General features: G+C 54.2%; 1 protein-coding gene across 2 annotated transcripts in view; it reads right to left on the bottom strand.

The window, feature by feature from the left end:
- LINGO1 (leucine rich repeat and Ig domain containing 1) overlaps window positions 1-14,619 on the bottom strand; it is a 182,691-nt gene that overhangs the window by 114,232 nt on the left and 53,840 nt on the right. For both annotated transcript variants that reach the window (XM_033189290.1, XM_033189291.1), the window contains exon 2: window positions 7,947-8,008. The gene's annotated coding sequence lies outside the window, so the exon portion shown is untranslated. The remainder of the gene's footprint in view (window positions 1-7,946; window positions 8,009-14,619) is intronic.

The raw sequence follows: 14,619 nt of genomic DNA, 5'->3' as shown, positions 1-14,619 counted from the left end.
CTACTGGGAATGTAAAATGGGGTAGCCACTAAATTAGTTGTAAAAATTAAAAATAGAATTACCATTCGATCTAACAGTCCCACTTTTGGGTGTGTGTATGTCTGTGTGCGTACATATACATATCATAATTAAAAACAGGATCTCAAAGAGGTATGTGCATGCTCATGTTCATCAAAGCATTATTCACAATAGCCAAGAGATGGAAACAACCCCAACTGTCTATCAACAGATGAACAGATAAACAAAATGTGGTGTATACAGATGATGGACTATTTTTCAGCCTTAAAAAAGGAAGGAAATGCTGTCACATGCCACAGTATGGATGAACATGGAGGACATTATGCTATATGAAGTAAGCTACTCACAAAAAGACACATATGTATGGTTTCCTGGTATGAGGTATCTAAGGTGGTCAAACTCTTAGAAAGTAGCAGGAAGGTTGCCAGAGGCTGTGGGGACAGCCAAAGGAGCGGTTGCTGTCCAATGGGTACAGAATTTTGGTCATGCAAGATGAAAGGAATACCGTGTACAATAAGGGGCACAGAGTTCACACTACCTTACTGTGCACTTATACACGGCTAAGATGATACATTTTATATGTTTTTTTTTTTACCATAATTTAAAAAAGAAAGAAAAAGAAAAAATGAGCTATCCTATAGATGAGGAAACCAGCACTCAGAGAGGTGAAGTCATTTCCCCAAGGTCACACAGTTGGCAGGTGGCAACGGGGTTTCAAAGCACTTTTGCCTGGCTCCTGGGGACGCTGCGCATTTCTTTGAGAAAATGTCCAGGGCTGACACACGGGCACTCTACAATGGCTTCTGGAGGAGGCAAGTCTTAACCATGCATCTTAAAACATGATAAATGGCTTTGCAGCACACTAAAGCGCTGTCCCTGGGAGAAGAGGAAGAGTCCTCTCTTACCAGGCCTCTTCTGAGAGCCCCAGGTCAGGGTTGTGTCTCCTCCCCCAGTCCAGGGCTCTTCCCTGACTGCCTGCCTGGCAGAGATGGCCCCTGGCTGCCCTCAGCCTCCTGGCCTGGCCAGGTCTGGCGGTGATCAATCCTGCCCAGGTGCAGGCATTTCAGGCAGCTGCCTCTCCCGCTGCCTGGCAGTGGGATTAATGCTCACTCTGCGAAGAGCCCACTCATCACGGACATGCCACATGCCCACCAGCTCGAGGCAGGTGGGCTGCACCAGTGTCTGCTGAGTCCCAGCCCCCAGAGCTCACCCTGTTCCCTGCCAGGCCAGAGACCAAAGCTTCACTCGTCTCGGCTGCTGAGGGCTGGGGGCTGGGAGTGGGTGCCACACACAGGGGCCACACCTAGAAGGGGGTTTTCTGTGGCCCTCACAACCTCAATCCTACCCTCTCCTCCCAGCCTCCAGGGAGGGGTCTGAGGGCAGCTCCAGCTCCAGCTTGAGAATGGGATGGAGCTAATGGGAATCCCACCTCGTTCACTCCCTCCGGGCTGTGTGACCTCAGGCAGGCCTCCTTGTCTCCGGGCCTGTTTCCATGTCTGCAATGTGGGCATCACACTTCTCCCTCACCAGCCCTTGGGAGGAGCCAGGAAGACAAATGCTTGGAATGTAGTCCAGACTGCCTGGGTTCAAATCCCCACTCTGCCACTTAAGGACTGTATAATTTTGGGCAAGTTTCTCATCCTCTGCCTGCACTTCAGTTCTCTGCAGAAACAGCTCATGGGCTGTAGTGAGGATTAAATAAATAACTATTTGTGAAATGCTTACCACAGCGCCTGGCACATAGCAGGCACTGAGGAAACAGGAGATGTTATTACTCTGGGTCTGCTGTTGCTGTCCCATTTCACAGAGCTGTTTTGAGGTCTGGACTTGGCCAAGTATATGCAAGGTATTCTGCAAAGTGGAAAACCTACCCTCTGTGATGGCTGAATGTCCATTCTCTTTAACCCTCCTTCCCTGCAAGGCTTATGGCACCCACACCCACCCAAGAGTCCAGCTGGCACTAGAAGGGTCCAGCCGGCACTGGGAGGGAAGCTGGGAAGACTCCACTCTGCCTTTGGGCAGCTCCGTGCCAGTGGAGAGATGATGGAGGCACATCCAGGTCGGAGAGCACTTGCAGAGTTGGGCTAAGGAAGTGGGTGCAAAGGAGTCCCAAGGGCTGAGCTAGGCTCAGGATTAGAGATCAGAGGCCAGGTGTAGGGAGGTGCAGGGAGGCGCAGTCGATGCTCAGCCAATGGGGAGACACTGAGGGTTCTTGAGGAGGAGGGTGGAGTAGGCAGAGCTGATCTCAGGCCCAGGCCTGTAGATGTGCAGACCCAGCTTAACCCTTGCTCCTTCCTGTGAAGACCCAGCTAGACAGGAGAATCCAGAGCTGGGAGGGCTCGGAGCTGGTGGAGGGAGAGCAGGGCAAGCATCAGGGGTTGTGACCCAGTGTCTACCCGACCCTCCTGGCCCAATGGTCCTTGTCCTGGGCCCCAGATCACTCTGTGCAGGAAAAGGATCTCTCTGCCCGGAGATGGCTAGCCCTCTAACCCAGGTCAGACATCTGACCTCCACTCTCTACACTCTGAGCTGCTGTGGGCTGCAGAGATGTCTGAATAGATATGGCTCCCGCTCCTCCAAGAAACCTACTCCTTCTCAAGGACTATATGCTGTTTTGCTCCTGTGGACAGCACAGTTCTCATAAATGATAGTTCCCTTTTCATTCTGACTATGAGGAATCATAGAACCAACTATTCAGCCCAAGATTGGACCCTCTGTGTCCATGTTGTAATGCTCCCCAAGCCTTTCCTTGCTATTGCATCCTTTTTCCCCTGCCTTGGATTGTCTACCTTGGTATCACGATTATGCTTAGCTCTCACAAACACTTACTGGAATAAGGTAGGTATAAATATAAAAATAGTTGATGTGCAAAATGGCAAATCCACTCCAACCCACCCCACATTTACCTGCTCCCCAGAGAATGAAAAACTCAGGACCGGAGGTCCGGGGTTGGCAGCGTTGTTGCGGGAGTAAGGGGGAGGCTGAAGCAGGTCCCAGTCCTGTCCCTCTTGGCTCTGGCATCTAGTTGCACATAGGAGCTAGGAAGGCTCTGCTCTCACCCTAGAATGTTCTATAGCCCTGCTAATAACAATGACAACTTTGACTAGAATTTACTGAGTGCCTACTACCTGCCAAGTGTCATTCCTAGTGCAGTACCTGAATCTGCCATTTATCCCCTAACAGCCCGTGAGGTGGGTTCTACTATCATTTTCCCCTTACCCAATGGGAAAACTGAGGCCCAGAGAGCTTAAGTAACATGTCTAAGGCCACACATCTGGTAAGTACTGGAGCTGGGACTCATGCCATGCTGTCTGATGCCACAAACCAGGTTATCAGTAGCTACCCATCTTGCCTCAGGGGCTCGGATGGTGCACATGACTTTCTGAGACTGAGATGGTCCAGCATCTGCCCTCTACCCATCTGTGTCGGGGCTGCCCCTGCCTCTCTGTCCCTCTATGTCCAGACTGGTCCAGGCTCTCTCTTTCCCTCTAGCTGCACAGGCAGGCATCAGGCCTGGGCCACAGCACCAGCATGGGGAGACACAGGCAGAGGGCCTCAGTAGACAATCTGGAGCAGCAAGGCAAGGGGGGAAAAGCCAGACTTCAGCATCAGAGTGGCATTGGGGCCCTCTTGAGCCTCAGTCTCCACATCTGTAACATGGGAACAGGAAGGACCTGGAGGCAGGTTAGGCTGAGGGGAGGTGTGGCCCATGCCTCCCTCAGGCCTGGCCACAGAAAGGTTGGTAAATGATAGCTGGGGCAGGGTCCTGGCTCCTCAGGACCTTGAGGGGCTGTCCTGGGACTGCCCGCTGAGAAAAACCAGAGCTGGGTCCCCCAGGATCTCCGGCCACCATTAGGGTCAGAATCCTGCCTCACAACTGCCTAGCTGTGTGGCCATGGGCAAGTCACTCTGCCCCTTTGGCCTTGGATAACGGGAGAATGATGTTTACTCATGCTTGGCATACAATGTCTTAGCTGAGAATTATTTTTATTATCCCAGGGTAGCTTCCAGCCCCCCGGACACCCCTCCATCCTGGCAGGCAGGCTGGGGTGGGGGCAGAGTCATGGGAGGCACATGTGCGGGGAGAACAGGCTGGGCCCAGACACCAGGCTCCAATGTAGAAGCCGCCCCCAGGTGCCAATACTGTAGGAGGTGGCAGAGAGCCGCCCCACTGCCCTAGTTTCCCACAGAGCTTCCTTGCTGAAGTGGGGAGAGACTCGGCACACAAATGCACATGCACACGTGTGCACATCCAGGTCCATGTATGTCTCCTGCCCGGGACAGCCACAGCCTGGCACTAAAGCCAGCCCCACTCCTGGTACCCTCAACCCCTCCAGGGCACAGGACATGGGAAAGGGGATTCAATCCCAGCTCTGCCTTTTCTGTGACTTGGGTCAACTAGCTTCCCTATGTGGGCCTCCATTTTTCATAGGGAAACAGGGATAATGGCATCCCTCTCCTGCGTGAGAACCAGTGATGTTCCATGTGTGAAGAGCCTGCGCCAGCTCCTTCTCCTCACTCTCCTCCCCGCCACCACCACAGTGTGTCAGGCCTCTCTGCTTAACCCCAGCATTGCCACTGCTGCTTCTCTGTGCCCCATTAAAGCAGCCTCCTTATTTCCTTGAGGCTCAGAGATTTCATCCCTCTGTGCCTCCTCTACCCAGTGGCTGAGAGCTCCTGTCACTGAAGCAGGGACAAGCTCTCTCCAACTGCACACCCAGCTCCCCGCTGTCCAGCACTACCCCTGGCAGCCCTCAGTAACTGACACCCAGAGGGAGACAGTGGAAGAAACTGGAGCCGCCTCCCCCACCACAACCACAGCAGCCTGGATACAGGAACCTGAATGTCACCCAGTTCAGACTGAACTGGCTCTGCTGCCCACCCGACCAGCCACCAACCATGGCAATGATAAGCACAACAACTCCACTGACAGGCTCTCACCACGTGCCAGGTCATATGTAAAGACTTCTCATGCATCATCTCATCTCATCTTCCCAATACACCTATGAGAAAACAACTGCTGTGCCCATTTTACAGATGAGGAGACTGATGCACAGAGAAACCATGAACCCAAGTCTAGCTCTGGACTTGAGGTCTGCACTCTACACTTTACTGCTAGGTCCACCCACAGCTCCTCAGAAATGCCCAGGACCAGGGGGCTGGCAGAAAGAGCAACGGGGCCTCCCTTCTGCGCTGAACTGAGGTGAAAACCAACAGCATTGTTTGTAGCAGACACATTCTGACCTTAAAGTTAAAAATTAAGTCCCCACGCATAGGATGTTGTTTAGGGAATTGGCCTAACATCCACCCCCATGGTTCTGCTCCCCTGTTTTAGAAATGAAGGTAGCACTAGCTTGCATCCGCATCTCAGGCCCACACAAAACTTCAGGCCAGTAAACTCTGGTGGTGATGATGGGGTGGCAGGAGGTGACCAGCAAATGCACCCATCCAAGCAAGACCCTTTCCCCAGGCCTGCTGGGTTGTGCCAGGTGGACTGAGGTCCCTTCTGGAGTGGGCTTCACATGTGCAGGCCCGTCAACTGGGCATCCACCCCTTAGTGCCTCAGTGGCTTCCCCTGAGGCAGAGCTTCCGGCCAACGCTGGCCACACCCCATGCCAGCCCTGCCTGCACACAGAGCCCATGATGGCTCCCTGCTCTGCACTCAGACAGATGCCGTTGTTGTAACTATGGCTCCTGGGTTTGCATAATGCCTCCTTCCTGGCTCTCATGCCCCCCCAGCACGCACTCTCAGGCTCTGATCCAGCACACAGGCTGCTTTTATTCCAAAGATTTCATGAGGCCATCCCATGAGTCATAAATAATCGAGGGTGCTCAGATGCTGCGTCCAGGTGTGTTGACTGACAGCCCTCCCTGCCGGCCACGGCCGGCCTCCCAGATTGGAGCCTACCCCTTCCCAGCTCTCCCCTGAATGGCATCCCTTCTACTGAATCCTGTGTCTGTAGATCCCTGAATTGCCTGCCCACCCTCCTTCCTGTTTCCAGGCCCTCTCAGCCCCAGCCACCCCCACAGCTTCCCCATCCAAGTCGGGACAAGTGCCTGGAACTCATTCTCACTGAACCGAGTAGGGCTGGGGCCCACTCAGCCACCCACAGGATGACAGCTGTGGGCAGTTGCTGTGGGGTATCTTCTCAGAGGAGGCACACTCTGAGCAGAGGGGACTGTTAGCATCCAAGTGCGGAGGAGAGGGAAGAGGGCATGTCCAGGAAGGACGGATGTGCCCCAGACCCAGAACCCGAGAGACTAGCCCAGAGGCTCCCTCTTACAATCTTGCTGGCTGTGGCTGCCTGGTCCACACACACATCTTCATGGATGCAGCCTCCAGCTCCCACTCCCATGCCATGACCCCTGAAGGCCTGACCAGAGGACATGGTGGCCAAGGGCATGGCCTCCAACCATAGCCCTCCTCTCAGGTGACCCACCACTGGGAGACAAAGTGTAGGGAGAGAGATGGATAGACCCATGGGACCTGGAGTGGAGACCAAGACCAAATCCTACCTTGCCACCAAGGCCTCGGCAAGGGAACAAACTGCTCCCTCTCATAGGTTGCTGTTGCTAAGATTAATGAGCTAATTAAAGTATGAAGACAGTTCTTGTACACTTAAAAAGAGGTGATCAACCATCATAAATTAATCACAATTAGCACCCCTCCTCCAGGCAGTCTGCCTGGATTAGGTCCACTGAGTGTAGTTTCTCCTCTCCCAAATGACAGGAGGCTGCACGGGCCCTTGCAGGGGCATCTGAGCTGCCGAGGGCTGCACTTCTCCAATCCCCAGATCCTTCAAACTCCTTCCAAGGCTCTGCTGCAAAATGACTGTGTGTTTTCACATCTATTGAGCACCAACTGTGTGCCAAGCTCTTGGTACTTGGCCTTCTACACACAACACAGTGCTCAGGAGGATGTGCTATGAGGAGCTCCCTTTTACAGATACGGAAATTTGAAGACAGAGCCCTAACTCCTTATATCAGTTAAGCCCTGCCCTGGGCCGTGGGGCCAGTTAGGCCAGGGAAGGGTGGAGGATGGACAGCCACACCCCTCCAGCTCCCACTACTTCAAATCCGATAGAGCTGCTGCTGCTGCTGCTTCAGGCTTGTGAGCAGGGGTGCCGTCTCCCCAACTTCACACTCCTTCTGCTCCCTCCTGAGCACGTAGGTAAGGCTGACTCGGAAGAGACACCTAGGCCCTTGACACCAAATTAAAACCAGAATCCCGGAGAGAGAGGGAGAGCATGGATTTTTTTTTTTTTTTTTTTTTTTTAATTAAAAAGCAAAAAAAAAAAAAAAAACAACACCAAACCAGAAGCCCTCCCTGTAATCATCCCCAGGACACAGTGTCCTTGGAACTGAAGTCAAGGTTAGGGGGTACTGGGGACAGCCTTGCCACCCCTTGTCTAACAGTGATCCCCAGACACAGGAATAGTGTCTGAAAAATGCTTATCACAGAGCACAACCAGGCCCTAAGGTCAGAGCCTGACCACCTAGAGCACCCCCAGACCCAACAGATTCCCTGGCCTGCCCACTTCACCTGAGTGGCCCACAGCTCCACCCCTCCTCCAGGAGGAGCCTGCAGGATCCCCAAGTTCAAGGCTGGCTGGTGCCTGGGCCAGGCATCCACGCTCCCCAGGGCCCGAGCGGTTGCCCTCCAAGGGCCCCCAGTACCCCCAAGCCTGACCCATCAGACCACGGAGCTGCCTTCCTCCTTTCTCCTAACAGCTGATCCCCAAACCTTCCCGCCTCCACCTCACCCAGTGACTCAAAAGTGCCCCTCCCCAGGAACATGGCTGGGGACAGGAAAGGGGGGTCCAGGAGATGGTAGAGGAGAAAGGGGTAGCAGAGAGAGGGCTGCTGCTCTGCACACACCCCTTGGCCCCACTGCATCCACCAACACAGACAGCAGCTGCTCAACTCACTCAAGCATCGGCTCAGGTCTCAGGGCTCTGGGCTCAAGATCAGGGCCTCCTCAGTGGGACACCTGCAAAGAGACAGCAGGGAAGAGGTGAGAGGACAGTCAGATTGGGGCCTGCAGACCCGTCCTGCAGTCCAACCCCACCCAAGTCTCTGCCCAGCCTGGGCTTCCCCATGCACTGGGCCAGAGAGAGCAGGAGAAGACCTGGACCCTGCCCTCTGGAAGCTTACGGGCAGCCTAAAGATGCCACATTCATTCCAGAGTCAAGATTGCACTTTCGGTAAAGAAAGGGCCTGGGCTACAGCAGGCTGGGATATAGGCACCCGCACGGCCCCGTCAGGACACACAAACTGGACTTGCAGCGCAGCCCCCACCTATCCAAGCCTGTCTGCAGTGGAAGTCACAGTTCTCTGGCCCCTGGACACACAGGGCTGAACCTGAAATCCTCCCTCCTGAGGCCACATGTGGTTCATGGTCCCTAGGAGCACAGAGGAGCTGGTGGGAAGGGCATACCCAGGACTGCCTTCGCACGTCTGCCTGAGGCCTTTACCTGGACCCAGTCTCAGCTTTGTCACTGGCTCACCCTGTGACCCTCACTGTGCCTCCCATCAGTACAAGTAGGTGCAACAGAGTTGCTGGAACTTGTGCAAACACAGCTTGCTGGGCTCCACCCCAAGAGTTTCTGACCAGTAGGTCCTGGGGGTGGGGGGGGCCTGAGGATCTGCATTTCCAACAAGCTCCCAGGTAATGCTGATGCTGCTGGTTGGGAATCACACTTTGAGAACTGCTGGCCTTGAAGATGTGTCCAGCCTAGAAAGTACAAAGCCCATACCCTCAAGGAATCCCCAGGCTAAATGGGAGACCACTCATACACACACATGCATGTGTGCACATATATCTTACTCCCAGTGGCCGTGGTGGAAATATGGCTTTTGAACACTAAGGAGATCTGACAGGGGCAGGCGGTGGGCTGGTGCAGTCACTGAACGCTTCCCAAAAGAGGTGAAGACCTAAATGACTACCCTCACATATTATAGTCTTAATATGCAAATAACACACGAAAGCATTCTCTTTTTAAGAGGTTCAAATACAGTAGTCTGTACAGTAAACACCCTCATTCCCAGTTACCTCTCCAGAGGTACTGAATGCCACCCCTTTGGCGTGAAACTTTAACTGTGCACTTGCACACGTGTGCAGAGAGGTGTACACAGACATGGGGGTATACACCAGGGATCACAGCCCCTACACTTGTGTGCACCTGCATTCCTCACTTCACAACAGATTTTTGAGACCTTTCCCTGTCCATACACAGCAATAACCATGCTTGTGCTCACTGAGCACCTAATGTGTGCCAGACACTGGGCTGAGTGCTGTACCTCTTAACTCATCTGATCCTATTAATAGCTCCCTAAGTGGGTGCTGTTTTGATCCTCATTTTGTAGATGAGAAACTGAAGTGGGCCGGGGTGGTGGTGCACACCTGTAATCCCAGCACTTTGGGAGGCTGAAGGGGTAGGATCGCTTGAGCCCAGGAGTTCAAGACCAGCCTGGGCGACATAGCAAGACCCTGTCTCTACAAAAAAATAAATTAATTAAAAAAATTAGCTGGGCATGGTGGTGTGCACCTGTGGTCCTAGCTACTTAGGAGGCTGAGGCAGGAGGATCACTTGAGCCAAGGTGGAGGCCACAGTGAGCTATGATCGTGCCACTGCACTCCAGCCTAGGTGACAGAATGAGACTTCATCTCTAAAAAAGAAAAACCAAAAAAGAAAGAAAAGAAAAGAAAACTGAGGTGCAGAATAGAGTGGTGACCAGTAAGCCACCTGAGTATACAGCCAGGGCATAGTGGAGCCAAAGTGTGGATCTGGGCTGTGAAGCTCCAGCATGTTCTCCTAATGGACAGTCACAGCTGAGCTCTCATGGTGCTGCACTGAGGCATGCCACGTGGGGTGTACCCTCACCTGTGTAACCAGGCCCCCAAGGATGAGTGCTTAGGTGTTTCCAATGTTTTATTTCAAACATTGCTGGAAAAAACATCCTGCCTCATTGCACACATGTGTACGTATTTCTCTGGGTGCATTCCTAAAGGGTAGATCAAAGGGTATACATGTTTTACATGTCGATACTTGCTTCCAAGTTGACCTCCATAAAACATCTGTACTGATGTGCAACTGTCCATTTCCTCATGTGAGCCCTATGTTAGAACAGCTCCCATTTACTCAGCACCTGTTGTGCATGAGATCCAGTACCATCTGGGTTGTCACCTCCATTCTGCAGAAAAGGAAACTGGCTCAGAGAGGTTATGCTGCTTGCCCAAAGTCACAGAGCATAGCAATTTGCCTCAATATTGTAAAAGATAAGAGAAGGGAGGGAAGAAAGGAGAAAGGGAGGAAGGGGAGGAAGGAGGGAGAGGAAGGAGGGGGAGGAAAAGACAGAGAGGGAGGGAGGGAAATTCCTTGCCCTCACATACCCTCCCATTTGTCTGCTTCCCTTTAATAGCAAAACTCACGGACTGTCTCTACTGTCTCCACTCCTTCACTTCCAGTTCCCTCTCCAGTTCTGTCCCCACCACTCCACAAAACTGCTCTTATCAAGGTCCCCCAGAAATCTCAGTTTTGCCAAGCCCAGTAGTCATTCTCTGTTCCCCCACTGGTCCCTGAGCTTTCAGCAGCATCTGACATGGCTGATTGCTTTCTCCATCAGGAGACATTTTATCTCTGGGTTTCCAGGACTCGGCCTCTCCTGGCTGTCCTCCTACACCTTCTCCCCTCTTACCTAACTTCCCTCCAAGCATCCGAGGCCCCAGGGCTCACCAGGACCTCCTCTCCATCCCATCCTGTCTGCACACTCCTCAGCTTTAAGCCCCTGCTGTGCCCCAGGTCCCTCTCACCAGCCTCAGCTCCCTCCTGAGCACCAGCTTATGTTCAGAGGCCTATCTGTCATCTCCACTTGCTCATCTAACAGACCTGTCCAAAACATAACTCTTCATTTTTATCCCCAAATTACATCTCCCTCAGCCTTGACTTTTCTCTTTCTCCCTCGGCCCATACCCAAGCCGTCAGCAAACCCTGTCAGGTCTACCCCAGAACACATCTGGAACCTGACTGCTTCCCCCAGCTCCTCTGCCCTGCCCTGGCCAGCTCTTGCCCGGATTATTGAAACAGCCTCCTCCCTCACTCAGCTCCTTGCCTCCACCTCTGGCCCCAAACTATCAGAGCAGCACAATGACGTGAGAATCAGGCCCCGCGGCTGCCCTGCCATGAGCCCACGGTACAGTTTGAACTCAAGTTCAAACTCTCTCCAAAGCCTTCGAGGCCCTGCCCACCTCTCAGAAATCATCTTCCACCACAATCGGCCTCCCTGCCACATGGGCCAGTCTCAGGGTCTCTGCCCTCTTGCTCCTTCTACTGAAGGTTCTTCCCCCAGGCTTTCTTACCATCCCATTCAAATGAGCCCTCTTACCATCCCTAGTCGCCCTAGGTAAAATGCACCATGCACCCCAGTCTCTCCCAATTTTCTAAGCATTTCCTCCGCCTGACATTATCTTGTTTATTTATATGTGGCCTTGTTTCTTGTCTGCCTCCTCATCACAACATAAACTCCATAAGGCACGCAGGGCCTGAAGCCACCTTGTTCACCTCTGGATTCACCTCTGTACTATGTCCAGTGCTTGGCACGCAGGAGACAGTCAATATATATTTGCGGAAGGAAGGAAGGAAGGAAGAAAGGGAGGGAGGGAGGGAGGGAGGCACAGTCAGCTCTACGAGGCTCTGAAGCCTGTGTTCTCACTCCCTACATGAACTGCCACCCATATGAAGAAGCAGGCAGGAGCCAGAGGGCATGCCCAGTAGGCAGGACACGCTGCAAAGACAGGGAGGTGGAAGCCAGACTGAGGCCTGGCCAGCTGGCGCAGCAGAGAACACTGCACAGCACTGGGGCCCCAGCCTCCCTGGGATAACAGGCCCAGTAGCCCACACCCCAGGAGGTCTGGGGCTCTTACACCTGCCAACCTGTCCCATTCAGGAGGGAGCCTTGGGGGCGGCCGGCAGCTGAATGCGACTGGCGGGGGGCCAGGATGCCTGCCAACAGCTGGCGCCACTGCCAGGCAGCCCAGTAATTGTGTTCACAGCGGAAATTGGTCCAGGGAGTTTTTTCCTTTCGCCTCCCATTTTCTTTCTCTTCCCTTCCCCCCTTGGAACTGCAAGACTCAGAAGATTGATCTTTGCCTGAAACGGAGGAGATAACTCGATATAATGAACTCCACTGTCCCTCTTGCTGTTTGGAGCTTTTAAAAAATTTAAAAGGGCTAGGGACAAAAAAGCAAGTCCTTGGGGGCCTCTGGGGTTGCTTCCCCTCCCTCAGAAGCCCCTGGCCCTACTCCTGTGCCCCTCTGCAACTCCCCATCTCCTTCCTTTTCCCTTCTTTTTCCCTTGGGATGCCTCGATGGAACAAAGGTTAAAAATATCCCCTTTCTCTTGCAGGCTTTAAAAATAATTTTGGTGAGGTCAGGGCTGGGTCCACCAATCACCCTGCCTCCCACGCCCCCCGCCACTGTGATCCCCCCCTCTCCCAAGAGTCACCAGCCAGCCTGGGGGTGACAAGTTGGCTCAGTCCACCTTTTCTCAAAGCATTTCAGGAGGCCCAGCCCACCCACTGAGGTGCTGCCAGAGACAGCTTTTGTTCCTGCAAGTGGTTCTTTAAAGAGCCACCTATGATAAACAAAGGGAGCACAGCACTGGCTGGGATGGCTGGGACAGAGGAGCTGCCCCTGCTTTCTGGGGGACTGTGCTTCCCCTCAACCCATCAGCCAGTAGCCCCTCCAGCCAGCGGCTCCTGGGTTCTGTGCCCCGCATGCATTCACATATTCAGTCAGCGTTTATGGAGCACCTATCCTGTGCCAGGCACTGAGCTGAGAGCTGGGGACCCAGGGAACCACCAAACCCTTCTGATTCCTGCCCTCAGTGGCTGTAAAGCCTGGTGGCAGAGGCAGTCATTAATCAATGGCCACACTCGGGTGGGAGACAGAGTGGGATAAGGGCTTTAAAGGAAAAGCCAAGGAGCCATGACAGCATGGACAGTGTGGTCAGGGAGGGCTTCCCTGAGGAAGTGTCCTTGGAGCAGAGGTCTGAAAAACAAGTATGAGACCACCAAGCAGAGGGTATGGGTGGAGGGCTTCAGGCACTATGGGGAGGGTCTGCTCCCAGAAGTGCACCATCCAATTAGAGCCTCTCCCCTGGTGCTCTGCCTGCAGAGAAAGGCCAGATCCCCAAATTACCCACCTGGCATTCAAGGCTTTTCCTAGCCTGATGTCTGCCCCCAAGACCCTCTTGTCTCCAGCCTCTCCCTCCAAGATGCAGCACAAATGTTGCCTCAATGGCCCCACCCTTGTGCTCCTCCCTACCCAGCACAGACCATGCTGGCCTGTTACGGGATGTTACAGGTTCACCTGCCCGTCATGCTGTGGGGCCTCTGTGTACCTGGTGCCCCACTCACAGCCAAGGGTGTGTGTCAAGGGGAAGACAGCAAATGGAAGCACCCTCAGGAGGTTTTGACTCTGATCAGCGAGGGCTGGAGGCATCAGGGAGCGCTTCCTGGAGGGGCGGGGTGGGGCTTTGAATACACAAGGATTTGGACAGTAGGGTGGGGAGTCCAGAGCAGCAGGACAGAGGCTCAGAAAAGACCTGCAGAGGTGGGCACCTAAAGACCGAGGCCTGCCCAAGCAGATCTCTAACCTTCAACCCCCAAAAAGACCAGGAGGAGAAGAAGCAACTGAGGTTCCAAGAAGGCAGTGCTTCCGCTGAGCTATGCGGCCCGGCAACAGTGGCCAAAGGTGACAGCGGCCTCCCCCCGTCCCCAAGCAGTCATTGTCCACACATATCCATCTCCTGGGGCTCAGGCACTGCCCCCCGCCAGCCCTGCCCTCGCCCCCAGAAGAGCTCACACACCAGGAGTCAGGCAGCTACCATACCCTGTGGCCAAGGAAGGGAACCAGGAGCCTGGAGGAGAAGCCCAAACCTGGGCCGGCGAGGGCAAGAGACACCTGAACCGCTTCTCCAGAAAGGACACATTGGCTGGGCTGGGGAGGGCCCTCTCCGCAGGGGACACCCTGCAAAAAGCCCCACAGGGGCCCCCTCTAGATTTGCTTCTTTGCCCTCTAGGCGTCTGGCCTGGCTGAGCTTCTGGGAACAAGAGTCAGCAGCACCCCAAGCCTGAGCCTTTAGGGAACCAACCCCCGCCCCACACACTGTCCTGAGAGGCTGGGAAACTCCTGGAACCTTCCCTGACCAGTCTCAGGTTTTCCACCCTCTGCCTTTGGGCCCTGAGGACCCCTTACCCCAGCCACCTTTAGAGGATACAGCAGAGGCCAGGGCTCTTGCCCCAGTAAGGCCCCTGACCACCCTTCCCTGGGGTCTTCAGAAGCCTAGGCCCCAGTGTCCCCAAGAGCAGCCCTGGAAACAGGGCCCGGCCACCCAGGAGGGGCAGGCCGCAGGCCCCACAGACTACACTGTGGCCAGCCGCTCTCCCCAGGGCCCACCACTGCCAGCAAGAAACAAAACCGCTTGACCTTGTGGTTCCGCAGACAAGTAGCTTCCCGCCTCAGCTTCCCCAGTGCAGTCCCCTGAGGCTGCGGGCGCTGTGGGCATCAGGTACAGCTGGAGGTAAAGGAAGCTCTGTGCA

The sequence above is a fragment of the Trachypithecus francoisi genome, unplaced genomic scaffold (assembly GCF_009764315.1).
Source record: "Trachypithecus francoisi isolate TF-2019V2 unplaced genomic scaffold, Tfra_2.0 Lachesis_group3, whole genome shotgun sequence".
NCBI lineage: Eukaryota > Metazoa > Chordata > Mammalia > Primates > Cercopithecidae > Trachypithecus > Trachypithecus francoisi.
Note: the sequence above shows the minus strand (reverse complement) of the source record. Positions and strands in the feature narration are given on the sequence as shown.